General features: G+C 43.5%; 1 pseudogene; it reads right to left on the bottom strand.

Annotated features, from left to right (window-relative positions):
• The window catches only part of LOC137776197 (uncharacterized), a 37,697-nt pseudogene extending 22,683 nt beyond the window's left edge, over positions 1–15,014 (bottom strand).
• Positions 15,015–17,759: the final 2,745 nt, after the last annotated feature.

Raw genomic sequence — 17,759 nt, 5'->3', positions numbered from 1 at the left:
CTCCCACTAAACTGTAAACTCCATCAGGACAGGTATTGTGTTTATTTTGTTCACCGCTCTGTACCTAACGCATATCCCAGGGCTGGTTCGTAACAGATACGCGATAGATATTTGCTGAATAAATGAAATAACCAACATCCAAGGCTTATCACTTTAAAAGGTGAATAAAGACACTTAAGGCAGGGACTTCCCTGACGGTCCAGTGGTTAAGACTCTGCGCTCCCACCACGGGGGCGCTGGCTTCGATCCCCGTTCAGGGAACTCGATCCCGCACGCCACAACTAAGACCCAGCACAGCCACATAAATGAATAAACATTTTTAAAGAAGACATTTAAGGCAGGCAATATATGGTGAGGAGAGTAGTTGTTACTAATAACATTCTTTGGTAATTGAGCAATATATGACGCTGTTTCTTTTTTCCATAACCAATTGTCCAATACAAATGGATTTTTTTTATTTTAAAAATTTCATTTTAGATATATTAGCCAAACTTGGAATACATTTACCTACGGAAACAAAATTTATAAGTAGAAGTTAGATTATTAGCCTATTCCACAGTGTACACAACTCAAAGCTATATTTTGGCTTAAACAGGCTTCTGTGGCACTAATTGCTATTTGGAAAAGTACTATAATAAGAATAAAAGCATTGACCAATTCAACTGGGAAGACAGGAGATATCACTCTGCTCTCTCCCACCATCCCCACCACTTATAACAAGAGGAAAGGAAGCATAGCACAGGGAAACAGCAGGTTCAAATTACATCCCCCTCACTCAGTGGCCCAATGACCTTGCAAAATTTACCTTTCTGTTTCTAAGCCTTATTTCTGTAGTATCTGTAGTGACGATGATGTTGTCTTTCAGCTCTTGTTCTTCATTAGGTGAGCACGCATCCAACTCACCTGGAGAGATCTTTTGAACCAAAACACGAGGGCCCAGATCCCAAGCTGGGATGGGGCCGGGGTATGTGGATTTAAAAGTCTGCTCAAGTGATTCTGATGGGAACTTGCTCTTATCAGCCGGGAAGGTCTAAGTTATGCTGTAGTAATAAGGAATCCTGAATTTCCTGTGGCTTAACACAAAAATTTATTTCCTACGCATGTTACATGTCCCATGTGGGTTTTGGGGGGCGGACTTCTCCACAGTTATTCGGGGCTCAGAATCACAGAGGCTCTGCTGTCTGGCACATTCCCAGACAGGACAAAAGAGGAGTGTCATGCAAGCAATTAAATGTTTGTCCTGAAAGTGACCCACGTCACCTGCTCACAGCATTTTGGCCAAAAGTAGTCACGTGACCCCGCCTCCCCACAAGAGGGCTGGGAAGTGCCTTCCTCTGGGTGCCCAGGAAATAAAGTAGAACCTGTCTGGTGAGCAAGAGTAATGTCTACACACAGACATTGCTAAGAATGAGCTCATTCAATTTGCTAATTAAATGAGATACTAAAAGTATGGTATTACTTATCTACCCAATATGGTAATCACTGCACATATATGGCTGTTTAAGTTTGAATTAAAAACTGAACACAATTTAAATGCAGTTCTTCAATCACAGTAGCCATGTTTCAAGTCCAAAATAGCCAAATGTGGTTTATGGCTCCTCCACGGGACAGCTCAGATGTGAAAGATTTCCAACCACTGCAGAAAGTTCTGTTGGACAAGTCTGGTCTAGTCCACAGTCGGTCTCCTTCCCTGTGTGCCATCATTTTATTCTATACCCACACATGGCCATTAGTAACATGCTGCAACTACTCAGGAGCTTTCCACATGAAGGGCATTTGCAAGCTAGATGTTCATAAGGCAGAGAATGTAGGTAGGGGCTGGGGGAAGGTGTGTGATACATTTTCAGGTTAGCAAAGCTAATGATAAAGGGCTAAAGAAGGATAGCTATACATAAAAAAGGGGTCAGGTGGAAAACCTGTGGGTCAAAAGGGGATAAAAATGGTTGTCAAAGCAAACCTGTAAGGATTACGATTAAGCACATCGAGAAGGCAGGGAGAATTGATTTTCCATGTTTTTACAAATAGGAATCTTATGCAGAGTAAGTGGACTAACCAACCTCCATCTCTACTGAAAACAGAATCAAAGGTGATGGGATTAAATCTGATTTATGAATAGGGTAGGATGTATTGGGTGAAAAAGAGCTGATTGCAAATACTCATCTATAGTATTGTAAAATGGAAGCCGTATTATATTTTTATAGTTTGGAGAAGACTGTACCCTTTTAAAATGTGGCACAATACGGTGTAAAATTTTGCTGAATGACCTCTCGATGCCTCTTCTAAAGCTGTGATTCTATTTGGGGGTCCCTCACATATCCAGTGACCTATGATTCTGTAATTGTTTAGGACAGTGTCTCAGGTGTGGCCCGCAAGCTCCAGGAGGTCCCCAAGAACTTTCAACTCAAACTGTTTTCCTAGTAACACTGAGACACTGTTTTCCATTTTCAGTGTTGACACTTGCATTGAAGGTGCAAAAGCGTTAGTGGGTAAAACTGCTGGCCCTTTAGTACAAATCCAGCCAGTGGGACAAATCTGTTCTAGCAGCCATTGTGTTCAATACAATGCACTTGCAGTAAAAAAATAAAAATTTAAAAATGCTAGTTTCACTGGGATAACCTTGAGGAAGCAGTAAAAACTACTAAGTTTATTTGATCTTGACCCTTAACATATCTCTGAATGTTTTGGTGGTGAAATCGGAAGTATGTGAAAAGCACTTCGGCTGCTACAGGCGCACGGTGGTTTCCTGGTGGCCATTTGAGTTTATCTCAGGGACTTCCCTGGTGGTCCAGTGGTTAAGACTCTGCACTTCTACTGCAGGGGACACGGGTTCAATCCCTGGTGGGGGAAATAAGATCCTGCATGTGATCCCACATGTGGTGAGGCCAAAAAAATAAGTCAATGAGCTGCAAACCCAGCTAATGGTCTATTTTATGCGATATTATTGACTGAGAGACAAACCATAGCTAGTCAGACTTAGGGATTTGGCAGGTATTTTCTCAAAAACAAAAAGAGGTTCCCACTTCAAGGAAAAATACTTCAACTGAAATTATTTTTGCTAATAATGAAAGTCAAGCTTTCAGGTGAAAATGAGAATAATGGAAAACTTGTCTTTGCCACTGTAAGCTTTTCAGCTCTCTAACCCTTGAAGATTTTAAATATTGTGACATTGGTGGTTATACAAATGAAGGAGATTTTTTGGTATTGTATAATGAAATATGTCAGTGCTTGAAAGATCTGCGTAACCCAGTGAACGGTATTTTCCGAATGACCAATGCGTAATATTACAATCATCACTTAAATCATAAGTGCAAGATACAAGTCAATGTACAATAATGTGATAGAGTGTGAGAAGTATGTTGCTACGGCTTCAGAGTCCCCACATATCACATGTGGAGTTTTGGTGTCATATTAAAGAATGCACAAAATTTTGTGAAAAATATTCTTTCCTTTTCCAACTATTTCTGTGTGAGACTTGATTTTCTTCATATACTTCAACCAAAATAATGTATTGTAACAGGTTGAATGCAAAAGCAGATATTAAAACTCATCTACTTTTCTATTATTCCAGACATTAAAGATATTTTTAAAAATGTAAAACAATGCCAGTGTTTTCACCTTTTGGTTTTGGAAAATAGACCTATTTTTAATAAAAATATGCTACGTATGCTAAAATAAAATGGATTTATTATTTAAAAACGGATGCATATTTTTAACATTTCTCCCTTTAAATTTCTAATAACATAAATATTAGTAGATATAACTGACATAAAACACCCCTCTTTGGGTCCTCAATTATTTTTAAGAGTGTGAAGAGGTCCTGAACCCAAAACATTTGAGAACCAGTGGCTTGGGACTTACTCCGCACTTTATAAAACTGAACACCATGGACAGCTCCTACAGCTGCTTCAACAGCACAGGAAATACCTAAGGCCTAGCACATAATAAAAAATGATAGAATTCCACGTGTTCACTCTATCGATCTTAAACATTGCAGGCCAGGACAAACATTTTCTGGGAGTTTTAGAAAAATATTTCAGAACTGAACTTAGGGAATATTTATCGCTACTGATCTGTTCCTTAAGTGGACACTAAATTTATTTTTATTTAAAATATCTAACTAAATGATCTAAAACTGCCAGAATGACACGTTATGTGACAGCATGCTATATTGTTCAAAAACATGAATAAAACGTAAGCAAATCGTGTTCAAAAGGCATAGTCATCTGGAAGGACAGTTTTATTTTAAAAAATGTACTGGAATTATATGAACAGATGCACTAATTGCTCTTTAGTTGCTATGCAAATGTTTCTAGGGTAAATTTTCTTGTTATATAAACTTTTCTACTACTTGTAGTAGGTGCTTATTTTTTTAAATTCAAAGTCCTCGTCACTGTGTAAGAATGTGGAATGGAACAACATGCACCGTGATTTGATAGGACAGTTGTTAGTTGTAAAGTCAGGCACACTAATAAAAGCATCTAAAAATAACTACACCAGCGAGCTTCCTTGCAAACTCTTCAAGCTGCTAAGAGTCTGCGGTTATTTCTAGATTAGAAATGGCTTGTGATCATTCTGGTTTTTAAAAAAGGCAACAATATCCCATTTCAGTAAATTCACTATATAATATTTTAAGCATTTCCCCCATATCATTAGATAAGACATATATGAGAAATTTCCAAATGTTGTTAGATAATTACCTCCAAAAAACTGCATCTATTTCACTTCTTTGAATTACTAAGTTAATCTTTTGTGCCCAAAACAAGTGAGATAAAAAAAATAAAATATGGATAATATTAAGCAATTTTATTATACATGACCTTTCCAAATGTTGATCTCTTTGTTGACTTCTGGGGGTTGTAATAACCATCAAATTATACTTACATGTGAGTGAATAGAATGATATTGACATGGAGTGTATAAATATCTAAATATTGGCTTTTATGACTATTCTAACGTTGAAGCTTCAAAGATACACAGGCTTTGGAAAAGAGGAACCAAATATACTGAGGTCATTTCCTTTTGGAATTACTCTGTTATCGTTGTGGGTTTCCCTTTAGTCATTGGAAAGACATGCATGTAATACTGAATAAAGGTTTTCATAATGAGATCTCATTTTTTTAAACCATTGTTCATCCAAAGAATCAAATCTAATCTTGAATGTTTACTAAACAATGTTCAAAATCGCTCCCTGAAGCAGAGAAACTTAACTCTTCTTACTTAATAGAAAGAAAACTAGAGATCATGAAACAATTGATAAGTACTTGCATTACGGTGTGTGCTCATTGCCACGCTAGGTAGGTATTGCTAGGTTAACACCTATATTGAATATATTGAATATATTCAATATTCATATATTGAATACATGATCCCAACCTGCATGAAACTTACATCTAGTTGAGCAGTAGATGAAAGACATAGAATAGAGACAACTTCCATCCTAAGTCTGATTAAGAACACATACAAGGAGGCAATCAATTTGGATTACTTTAAACCGCTGAATAAACTTTACAGACAGGGAATCCGAGTTCTGCAAGCATGTATTAAGTGGGGCATGACATGGGAATTTAGAAGTAGACAGGATATCCACTGACCACTGAAAACTTAGAGTCTGGTGGGAAAGACAAAGCAATGCCTTCAACAGAATATTCTACATCTAACAGCAGACGAATGCAAAGGGGGCACTTTGGGGTGTTGCCCATGATGCCTGGGTTGAGCCCTGAAGAATGAGTAAAAGTTAACCCATTAGAGAAAATGGGACAGAGGCTCCAGGCAGAGGGAGCAGCGTGGATAAAGTCGCAGAGGGGTGAGATGGGACTTAGTATGTAGAGAACAAGAAATTATTTACTTTAGAGTAAACGCAGGCAAAGGCTGGTGCCACATCTACATCTGGCTGTGCAGGTAGGGGGCAGCGGGTCAGTGAGGAATGGGGGTCAAGCTGGAGATGAATTTGGGTCAGGGCTGGGGGGACCAAGCCTTTGGAGGGTGACAGGGGACTCTTGGTGTCCTGAGCTCTCTTTGACCCAGTCACACCCTGCACTCACATCTACATAATATTCTACTTATTTCAGGATCTCGGTTGAGAAAACCTGAGACTAAAGGTCTTGCTGGTATGAATGGGGGGACCACACAGAGGAGGACCCAGGAGCCACTTCTCTGGGTGGGACAAGTGCAAAGGCAGGGGTGCAGAGGCAGCTGCCTTGGTCTGAGCTTCCCTAGGGATGAGGATACAGCCTGATGCTGTCCCTTGTACGTGAGAATAAGCAGAGCGAGCTTATTCGTGAGATGCTGGGATGCAAGAAAAACCATCACATTTCAATAATGTCGAGGCTCAAGAACCCTGGTGTGAGGGTTCAAACTTGGGTGCTTTGATTCAGGGTCTCTGGACTCCAGGGAAATTAAAACCTGGAACTGAAACAGTTAAGGTCCCTCTGTGCCTGCTTTGGCTTAGTCTCTGGATGCTTCAGAGCAGAACTTCCTGACTGGTGAACGGGAGCAGGTGTGTTGTGAAATGCTGATTCTCCAATAGTCTCTCGTCTTCGGCCTGGATTACTGTGAAGGCCTCCTAATGTTCTTTCTGCTGCAATCCATGCCCCTTTGTAATCTGTGATGGTTCATTTTACGTGTCAGGTTGACTGGCCGAAGGGAGGCCCAGGTAGCTGGTAAAACTTTTCTGGGTGAGGATGTTTCTGGAAGAGATTAGCATTTGATTCAGTAGGCTGGGTAAAGAGATGTGCCCTCACCAATGTGGTGGGCATCACCTAAGCCACGGGGGGCCTAAATAGAAATCAAGGTGAAGGGAGAGCGAATTTTCTCTCTCTGGAGCTGGAACGTCCATCTTCTCTTGCCCTTGGACACCAGAGCTCCTGCTTCGAAGGCCTTTGGTTTCTGGGGCTTAATACCAGCAGCCCTCTGGTTCTCAGGCCTTTGACCTCAGACTGGGAGTTACACCACCAGCTCTGCTGGTTCTCAGGCATTGGAACTTAGAGAATTACACGCTGGCTCTCGTGGCTCTCCAGTTTGCAGACAGCAGGTTGTGGGGCTTCCTGGCCTCCATAACCGCATGAGCCGGTTCCTGTAGTAATAAATGTCTTCTTCTACATACCCCTGTATGTCCATCGGTTCTGTTTCTCTGGAGAACCTTGAGTAATACATGCTCTAGCTTCAACCAGCAGAGAAAGTCATCCTTTAAATATATATATGTTTTATCCTCCCTCTGCTATTGCCCCGCATCGGCTTCTCACCCAGTTTACAGGAAGTCCTCACAGCGGCCTACAGAGCTCTCTGTGGTCCGACCTCCGTTATGTCTCGGGTTTCATGTCATACTACTGCCTGCCATGGTTATTCGGCTCTATCTATGATTGTCATCAGCATGTTTCTGGACCAAGCTGGACACACTCTTGTCTCACACTTTGCATGTGCTCCTTATGTCGGCCTGGAATGCTCCTCCCACACAGCCTCAACTTTTCTGGGTCTTTGTCCAAATATCACCTTCTTGGTGAGGTCTTCCTTGACCACCCTATTCAAAATTGGCCAGCACCGCCATTGCTAAATATCCCTCATTTTAATTTTTCTCTGTATCATTTACTACCATATAAACATACTAAATATTTATTTTGTTTATTGTTTGTCTCCACTGACTAGGATGTAAACTCCACTAGGGCAGGAATTTTTCATTATTGTTGTTGTTCAGCACTGACTCACTGGTATCTAGAACCTGACAAAGAATAAAAGATCAATAACGCTTTTTATATGAATAAGTAAATCTGACCTAATTGATATAAAAAGTTCAACTGGATTTAAAAATCCATTAACCTTATCACAAGAACTTAAAAATTACACTTGTCAATAGGAGAGCTGTTGCGATATTTAAATATAATATCCTTATAATATAAATTACATACATTTAAATATAATAGCCTTATAAATTAAAAAAAAATTCACAGTGGCTTTATTTATTTTCAAAATTTATTTATTTTTTTGGGCCACATGGCTTGTGGGATCTTAGTTCCCCAACCAGGGATTGAAACCGCACCCTCGGCAGTAAAAGCACTGAGTCCCAACCACTGGACTGCCAGGGAATTCCTGCCTTATAAATTTTGAATGATTATAAAACCAATGGCTGATACATTTTTCTTACCTATTTATTTAAAAAAAGGTTCTCATCAAGGGAGACTATCAGAATTTGAAGAAATCATCATTAAAATTTCTTGTTCAGGAATAACATGGAAACATTTCAAGCATACAGATATTAAAAAATACATTCATAGAAATATGAAACCATGTAGAGTTTATCACTAACACTGAAAATATTTAAAAATATTATTTAAAAATCAGAATTATTTCCCCTAATATACTGTCTTTACATTTTATCATGATTCTGTAAATAAAAAATGATATTTTTTTCACAAAGCCCCACAGACATCCTCAAGTCCTTCCATTTTACCCAATTTGCCATGCAAAATTATGATATATGATGTGTGCTATTAAGTAAATAAGGTAGGGACGCACTAACATAAAGGGCTCACCATCAATGAATGTCCTGAAGTGTAAATATTGGCTTGAGAGATGGGGACCCAATGTGTCTACACTCTAGGTCATGGGGTGGGCTGGGAGGTCTGTGGTGTTGAAGCTGAGAAGGTGGGTAGGTTCTGACTGTGCGTGGCCTTGAAGGCCACTATGAAGAGTTCGGACTTTATTTTATGGGGGTAGAGCAAGTGGTGGCAAATGATGTTCATAAAATATTAGACCACATCTACAGCATTTTAAAGGCCAAATGATCTATCGACATCCTCACAGTGGTCATTATTTGCATAGAACATGATTTTCATTTCATTGAGACCATTTCATTGGTCTCACCCTTTCGGATTCAAGCCCAAATCCACTCCCTGCCCCTAGTCTACACTGTACCACCTCCTGCACGAAAATCAACCCGATAGAGACAGCTGTCTTCTAAATTTGTCAATTAGCCTTGATCACAGCCTGTTTAAACTTGGAGGGCCAGGTACATAGAAGGCCAAAGCTGCTTGTTCTTCTTGATAAAAGTATGAGAAGGTTCTCTTTGGGGAGGAAGGTGCTCCCATAAATTCTGCTGTGATTACAAGTATGGGAGATTTTGCTTCAGGAAAGAAGTGGCCCTTTCAAGTGGAGTCCATGCCTCCACGATCAGGACGTTAGCAGCTGTTCCAAGAAAGGAGGTGAAAAGAGGGAGCTGCCAACCTCAGAAGCCCAGATGGCATCCTGCAGTTCCCTACACTGTAGCCGACCTGAGTTACCACCCCTGCATGCAAGGAGTCTGCAAGCGTGGCCCTGTCAGGAATTAGAGGAAAGCGCTAGATTTCAGGTACTATAGAGGATGGCTAGGAATGCTGTCCCCTCCAAAAGACTGGAAAAGTTTCTAGGAAAAGGTAAGAGCTGGTGATGTCCAGGCTGAGCAGTCCTGATGAAAGACAACGCACCTGGTGGAGGAGATGGGCCATCACAGGATTGAGCTGATTGATGACAAGCTGGCCAGCGGCAACTCTGAATCATCTAGGGTGGTCTCAGCGCATATATGAAATCAGAGTCAAAACCTCAATCTAGACAAATAGCAATGTGACGATCTTGACATTGGGCCTCAAGATTCAGGGGCTGGATCATGTTGAAAGACTTGGGAGAACGGTGATGGCCCCATGGGTCCCCCCAGGTGTAAAGCTGGTTGGATTCTCTCCAGAATGCCTCCGTGCCCTTGATTCAACTCAGGTGGGCCGTCCTTCCTGTCTGGGAATCAGGATCAGATCTCATCAACTTCAGTGATCACTTCAGTGGTTCAATAAACATACGTATGTCAGGCATTGCCTTTGCTGCTGTGAATGCAAAACATAACGTAGTGTGTGTCCTCTCAAAAATGGACTGCCTGGTGGGATTTTAGACCGCTGACTGAAGACCAGTGACTGATCCTGCTAGGGACGTTGGAGCGGGAGGGGGCTGGTGAGCCCCGGGAGGGAATTTGATCCACGTTCACTTTGAAGAGAGGTATTTTGAGCAGGATCTTGGCCACCTCCACGTGGGTGAGCTTGCCGAGATGTGGATTTGAGGCTTTCCTACACCTGGGCAGCCGTGGTGACTGTACATAACCCAGACTTAGGGACTGCAGGTGAACCCTGGTGATCAGAATCTAGAGATTCGCTGATAAATAGCTTCTTTCCATTTATGCTTTTCAAGACACCCTCAGAGTTGAGCCACACTTCTTTTTTTTTTTTTTTTAATTAATTAATTATTTATTTATATTTATTTTTGGCTGTGTTGGGTCTTCGTCTCTGTGCGAGGGCTTTCTCCAGCCGTGGCGAGCGGGGGCCACTCTTCATCGCGGTGCGCGGGCCTCTCACTGCCGCGGCCTCTCCCGCTGCGGAGCACAGGCTCCAGACGCGCAGGCTCAGTAGTTGTGGCGCACGGGCCTAGTTGCTCCGCGGCATGTGGGATCTTCCCAGACCAGGGCTCGAACCCGTGTCCCCTGCATCGGCAGGCAGACTCCCAACCACTGCACCACCAGGGAAGCCCAAGCCACACTTCTTGAGTAGCAGTTCAGAGCTAACTTTTAACACCTTATCAACCAGAGACGTACCCGAACGTTGTTGACCGGAGACGTTTCAATATTCACTTACATAACAAATCGTCAGCCACAGGCGTTAGGTTTCTGCAAAAATCCCCCAGTCGGGCTTCCCTGGTGGCGCAGTGGTTGAGAATCTGCCTGCCAATGCAGGGGACACGGGTTCGAGCCCTGGTCTGGGAAGATCCCACGTGCCGCGGAGCAACTAGGCCCGTGAGCCACAACTACTGAGCCTGCGCGTCTGGAGCCTGTGCTCCGCAACAAGAGAAGCCGCGATAGTGAGTGGCCCCTACTCGCCGCAACTAGAGAAAGCTCTCGCACAGAAACGAAGACCCAACGCAGCCAAAAATAAATAAATTAAAAAAAAAAAATCCCCCAGTCAATGGTTAAGAATCTGCCTTCCAAGGCAGGGGACGCAGGTTCGATCCCTGGTTGGGGAACTGAGATCCCACATGCCGCAGGGCAGCTAAGCCCACATGCTGCAAACTGCAAAGCCCATGCGCTCTGGAGCCCGCGCGCTGCAACTAGAGAGACGCCCTTGCGCCGCAACGAAGAGGCTGCGCACCGCAACTAAGACCCGATGCAGCCAAAAAAAAAAAAAAAAAAAAAAAAAAAATACAGCCCAATACCTGAGGCTAATGAAAGAAACACCTTGAAGTCATCACGCGGTACTAAGTCTGAGCTCTATGAAAGGCCAGACTCAGGGTGGCAGTTAGGCAGGATCCCCACATTGAGTCAGGAGGCAGCCAGCTAAGGGTCCTTCTGGCCCCAAAATACCTTGTATTATTTGGCTGCTCAATACTGGATGACAGCTTTTCTGAAATCAAACTAGGTAGCATTCCCCAAATAAATTCAAGCCTCCTGACAAAACTGTTGAAAGCAGAGCAAAACGATCCCTGAAATATAGCAATGTCTTGCAACATTGTTGCAAATACACTGGAAAGTGAAATGTTATATGAATCTGACAACATTTAAATTTAGAATGCATGTGACATTTGCGTGGGCTAAACCTCCATCAGGCAGAAGATGCCTAGGGAGACTAAAATCTGGTACTGGTATTTTCTCTTCTTTGAGTTCGGAAAAGGAATTACACTACTGTTTGAATTACCTCGCATATGCAAAATTATATACTCTTAAAATACATGAGTATGCTAAGTTTGCATTTAAGATATAGTTTGGAAATGCACACAAACTTAGAGTCTCTGTGTAAAAAGGAATCAAATTTATAAATATACAATGACCTAACTGAATGCAAAATGAAAACGTTGATGGGGGGACGAATTTTCATAGGCAAAAAAGAAAAAAAAGTTTAATTGGGTGAGTTGATTTATCAGGCCCTATCTCATTCCCAGAACCAGCTGGATAAGCCCATGAGTTATGTTTGTTGAATTCAGTCTGAATTATGTTTGCTGTTAACCTCTTCCTTCCACTCACCCTATACCCATAGTATAGGTGGGGTGGGTGGGTTTTCCATCTCTTAGCAACAGTGCAGAAAAGGTGTTTCCACTTTAAACTAATTAACATGCTCCATCAATCCCGGGCTTCTCTTGTTAGGAGTTTATCCCTAATGTATCAATATTTTGCTGATGTGAGAAGGAAGCCATTGATCCTTCCAATAGCGGGACCCCTGAAGGATGCCCAGCCTGCAGAATGTACGTGGCTGGAAACTGTTTCTTTGACAACAGACTTAACAAAAGTAAGGGAAGGTTTGGCCTCATTAGTACCATTCTTTTTTTTTTTTTTTTTTTTTTTAAGGCAAATAAAAAAGGCACCATCTCCTTTGCCTCCTTTGTCCTTCAGCATATTATTTCAGAAGTTCAAAAGGGTATGGAGATGTTTTACCTTTAACTTGTCTTAATTCTTCAAAGTTACAGGTCTGCTTCAGTTCTTTAATATTTCATTTTCATAAACATGTTCTAAATTTAATTCAAAGGTGAAGGGAACTAGAACCTGGCTGGGACCTAGTATTGAGGGGCAGGATTCAGAAAGTTTATGACAAGCCTAGACAGTAAAGAGGGGCCTCAGAGAGGTTCTAACGTTATTTAGAAGTGACAGCTTACATAGGAAGCACAGAGTTGGAAGAACTGAGCTGCAAAGAACTAGGACAGTCGGTGGAGGTACAGGTACACATGTATGATTTAACTTAATTGGAGTATTCCTATCCATGGAAAATTATCCCCCCAACACACCCCTGGACAACTTAAGCTATGTGCTAGTTTTGTGTGGGTCACTTCCAGCTCATCGGCTAGCTCAACATCCCCACCCCTTAAGCCCTGCAGGTTACATTTAGTTTGTAAGAAGTCTGAAATCCAGAACACAAGTTCCAAAAAACCAAAATGACGCAAAGGTTCTTGAACCTATAGGCCAGCGCACAGAACCCCACTTACGGGGGTAACTGCAGCGGAGTCAAGTATTAATGTTACTAAACCAGGTTCGTTGTGCCCAACGCCCAGCGAGCCAAACGCTGAGATGCTGAGCTTTGCAGCAGTGAGATGGTTTGTACACAACGCAGCTGAGCACAGAGACGAGAAAAGCAAACCCCATACCTACCTCGCGAAAGGAAGGGCCTGGGGTATTTATAGGATGAGCTGGCGTCTCAAGCTCGGGGAGCGTGGGGAGAGCGGGGAAAGGTGATGGGAAACAGGTGCGTCATCCTCGTTCTGCGCAGGCGCAGCTCAGCCACAGCCTCTGCTTGTTCAAAAACCGAGGCGCTTGGCTCCATCTGAGGGTGGTTTTGAGCCCTCTGACGTCAAAAGGTCATCGAGCGGACATTCGCGCATGCCCAGGTGGAGGGTCAGGGGTCCTATCCAGTTTTAACCAACTCAGCTCCAACTAGACACAGCTGATCCAAGTCCCTGGAAGACAACTTGGGGAAACACCTCATTGTTTAAGCTCCGTGCAGCTCAAGGACAAGCGGGTCTTTTCCAGCAACCATTAAAAGGACCTTGATTAGCGAAGGCAGGTTACAGGTAAAATGGATTGAAATGGTGATTACCCACGATTTCATCACCGTGATGTAACTGTCAGGCAGAACATTTCTATGAAAACATTCTGTTGCGAGATGCCAGGAGCACACTGCCCGCCACAATGGGAGTGGGGGGCCCCTTGCACTAGACCAGCGGGTGGTGGGCATGGAAATCCCTGGAGGGCAAGGCCAGAAGAACAGGGCCATGGGGTTGAAAAGCAGTGCCTCTTCCCTTCCTAGGGTTTGAATTTGCCTCTGGGCTCGGTTGGAAAGCCCTGCAGTACCTGAGCGGTGTCTGCCTGGGATGGGGCAGGAGGCAGCAGTGCAGACTTGCTGCCGTTGGGCAGAGACATCATTGATAGCACCCGAGCATCGTAACTAGAAAGGCGCTGCTTACAGAGTGCCGGGCACTGTTTGAATCGTTTTACATTGAAGTCGTTCTCACAGCATACGACATTGCCATTTCTGTAGGTCAGAGCGGGTCACACATTGTCATTTTGACACTGTTCAGACGAGCACCGAGCACTTTACCGACTCCACCTGAAGATGTGAAGGGAAGATCTTAAATAACCGCCCAGCATCACAGAGCTAATAGGTGGCCGCACAGATCAAGTCATCTTGCAGGGACCAATGGCACCCTCAGAAGAGTATGACGGAGACATTAAGGAGAGACTGCTTACAGATGGGCTTAAGTGAACTCAACAAGAATGGGGAAGCTTCTGGAAAAGCCATCCTAGAGGGGTGTGGTGGGCACCAGGAGACGGCTGGAGCTGTAAGCAAAGGGCTGAGGGGTGTGTGTGTGTGTACGTGTGTACGTACAGGAGGGGTGACTTATAAGTCACCTCTCATTGTGCGTGGCCTTATAAATAGTGCTAACATTTTTCTTGTTTCATGTCGAAAAGGGCTGAAGTCAGGTGTTTATTCTTTATAACATATAGCACCTGTCAAAAAATTCTGTAGGAGCCATTCTGGGCACAGCAGGGCCATCTCACGGACCATGGCAAGGGAATGACAGCTAGATATTAGTCATGGGTTCTTAAATAACATCCACTTATCATCAACCCTTTATTAATGGGTACCCAACTGCCCGGCACACTCAGCTAGACTTCTGCCTCCCCTTGGTCTCCTGCTCCTGCCAGATCACGTTTAGGAGGAAGGGGAATGACAAGCAAACACGCCAGAAACACCAGAATTTTCAAAAGCCGCCTGCACGCAGAGCAGCCAGTCCTTGGTAAGTTTTTGGACTCTGCCCATAAAGCCCGACTTCCCTCTCAACCTTCCTACTTTACACCGTCTCTTGCCAACCCTCCTGCCGCTCTGACTTGCTGTGTTCGTGTGCTCTTACCTGTGACTGTCACCTGGCCCCGGGCTCGCAGCATCCTCTGATTCCTGCCAGGTAACTCCAAGCGCAGACCCAGGCTGTGCTGGCTGGTCCCTCTGGTCCCGGTCCGCACCTTCCAACATGCCCCCTTCCTCCACCGACTCCCACCCACTAACCCTGACGGATGGAAAAAGCTCACTTGCTCAGAAATGACTAGAAGAAACCTGAGAAATGATTCCTACACAAGGAAGCCAAGCTGCCCCCCACCCTGAATGTTTGAGGGTGTCTTCAATCCTAAGGGTAATTTCACCTGCTTTAGAATCTAACAGAACATCCCAGCCAATACCAATGAGGCCCAAAGCTGGCTAGATTTCCCCAGATGCTCCTGATAATCGAGTTCTCTCCAAACAGAAGGGGGGATGTCATGCTTCACATGGATCAGCCCTGTATCTTTTTGTAGGAAACTCCCCTTCACCTTAAATTCAAGTTTTTAAAAATTCAAAGCACCTAATGTTTGCACTTTTCAGAAAGTCACGTAACAAACAGGCTGTTACAAGGAATTTCTTCCAAAAAGCAACTTTCAGACTCTGAGGTCAGTGACGGCCATCTCCTTCACCTCCTGTCTCCACGACACTGTGTAGTGAGAAGAAATAATATATGAAGACTCTGATACAAGGAAAAATCCTTAAAGAGTGCTTTGAATTCTCAAAAGAGAAATTATTCACAGTATTATTGGCATTAAGTATGTTACACGGTATTGTCAGCCTTTAAACATTGTTAAGTCATGTATCACAGATATGGCAAAAACTAATCAGACTGTCTGTCCCACCTATTTCTGGTAATTGAGAGGTTTTATACAAAAAAATTCCATTGAATTCTTAGTTCTCTCTTTTCAAATAGTTCCAATAATTCTCCTCGTACTTGAAGAACATGTTCTTCTGTTTTTAAACTTTCCTTACATGGAAAGTTACCACTTATGTAGATCTAGAATTCTAAAGCTGGAAGAACTACTGGATAAGAAACCCAATCCAGCTCCAAGCTTCTTGCAGGATATCCTAAGCCAGTCCCCAGAGCTGACATCTTTTGTATGTTTTGCTTTTCCTTACCATCTCTAGAGAGGAGATTCCCCACGACCTCCATCACCTGCTCCAAGTTATAAAAACCCTTTCTTCGCCCCCACCTTTCTCTTTACAGCCCTGACTTTGGACTTCAGCTGTGGCTCCTTCTGGGGGCGGGCATTGCAATCAGTAGCCCTTTGGTGACTCTCGGTCACTTGTACTGGCATTGTCACTCTGGGTACATTTCCCTTAGACCTCTGATGGTCTCCATTGTCATTTAGGTTAACGTTTCCGCCGTTACCAGGGCAGAGGACAGAACTGGTAACAGACGGCTATTTGGAATCATGAAATGCCAGACCGAGGAACCATTCCTGCGTGAGAAGCTTCTAGCACTTCCTGTGTCCTGCACCTCACCTCCCCACCACCTCCTTGTCTGGTGTCCGGTGAACACTCCACATCCTTTAAGGGTCGATTCCAATGTTGCTTCTCCTGTCCCACCCTGGAGAGGCTCTTTCTCCTCTGGGCTAATTGTCACCCACCACTATTACACCTCCCATCACATCTATTGCATACTGATTTTTCTGTCTGCTTGCTCACCTCTTTACGAGCATCCTTCTGAGTGGCCACGATTGGTTCTTCTCTAGTGTAGTTTATTTCAAGGCTTTCTGAGCCTGTAGACCTGTCTTGGGTGATTATAACAAACTAATGCTGAAACGCTTTGAGGGGAGGCAGCACTGCAATATTTTAAAAATCATTTTTGGTGCCTCTTTGGAAACTTCCTACTTTTCTGTCACTTTGGTTATTCTTATCAATGTTCACAGGGCAATTCCTGATGCCCCTTAAAGGTACAATTTCTTCTACTGGAGTTATTTCCAGCCTAACTACAGGTGGTACTAGCGTTGCCTTCATCACCTTACCATCGTGCTTCTCTTAGTGTTCCTGGGGGCCACCCCCTCTGTTATCTCTCAAGCTCCCAATACGTGGGGGAGATAACAGTATTGCCTTAGGCTTACTCAGCACTAGAAACATTCCTTATGTGACTCTGAGAATACTGTCTCAATAAATCTTCACAGTAATTTGTATGTGGATAAGTTAATTTCCTTCTCTAGAAGATGAATCACAATAGGTCAAGAAACTTGCCACCCAGCTGTTCTCCTAAGTCAGTGCTCTTTCTACCAGGCCAGTAGTTGTCAAAGTGCCATCTCCAGACCCCTGGCATCACCAGCACCTAAGAACTTTCTAGAAACGCTCATTCTCAGGCCTTGCCCCAGACCTACTGAGTCACTGGGGGGCGTCCGTGTATTCCGACACATGCTTGGGTCTCAGGACCCCTTCACGAGGCCAGTGAGTCTCCACGCTGGCCGTCCATGGCATTTGTCTGCAATCTCTTACAAAGTAGTAATGCTGGGTCCCACCTCCAGACCAATGAACTCAGACTCTCCGGAAGCTCAGACTTCAGTTATCTTTAAAAAAAAATCCCCAAGTGATTCTAATGGGCATTTAGGCTTAAGACCCACTGCTCTGGAGGACGCAGAGCTTGTGCTGCCTGTGAATTCCTTCTGTCTTAGTCCTTGGGAAGCATCCCCAGGAAAGGTATCGGACATGAACCAACTCAAGCACACAAATGTTCTGTTATCACTTATCAACTCTCTCTCCATTCATACAGAAGGGGCCCATGCAAATATAAAATCCCTCTACGGAAAATTAATGTAGTTAATCCACTAGTATGTGCACGCCTTTACACACACACACCTTACCTGACAAGCCACGCAAGAATCTTACAAACGTGCATGTGTAGGTTTTGGATTCATGCTGAACGTTGTGAGGCAT

The sequence above is a fragment of the Eschrichtius robustus genome, chromosome 14 (assembly GCF_028021215.1).
Source record: "Eschrichtius robustus isolate mEscRob2 chromosome 14, mEscRob2.pri, whole genome shotgun sequence".
NCBI classification, from domain to species: domain Eukaryota; kingdom Metazoa; phylum Chordata; class Mammalia; order Artiodactyla; family Eschrichtiidae; genus Eschrichtius; species Eschrichtius robustus.
This window is presented reverse-complemented; position numbering and strand designations above follow the sequence as displayed.